Raw genomic sequence first — 264 nt, forward strand, 5'->3', positions numbered from 1 at the left:
GTAAGACCTCCGTTCGTCTTCGGAACACAAGAACACAAATTTTGATGCATTCTGAGAGCTCTCTGACCCTCCGTAGACAGCAAGGGTAATACCACGATTACCACGATTAATACCACGATTAAGACCCAGACACATAGTAAAGACATCATTAAAATAGTCCATGTGACATCAGTGGTTCAACCGTTTCAACCGTAAGCTGCTAGAATACTTTTTGCGTGCAAACAAAACAATAATAACTACTTTATTCAACTATTTCAACTATTT

The sequence above is a fragment of the Sinocyclocheilus rhinocerous genome, unplaced genomic scaffold, assembly GCF_001515625.1.
Source record: "Sinocyclocheilus rhinocerous isolate Xijiao unplaced genomic scaffold, SAMN03320098_v1.1 scaffold1438, whole genome shotgun sequence".
NCBI lineage: Eukaryota > Metazoa > Chordata > Actinopteri > Cypriniformes > Cyprinidae > Sinocyclocheilus > Sinocyclocheilus rhinocerous.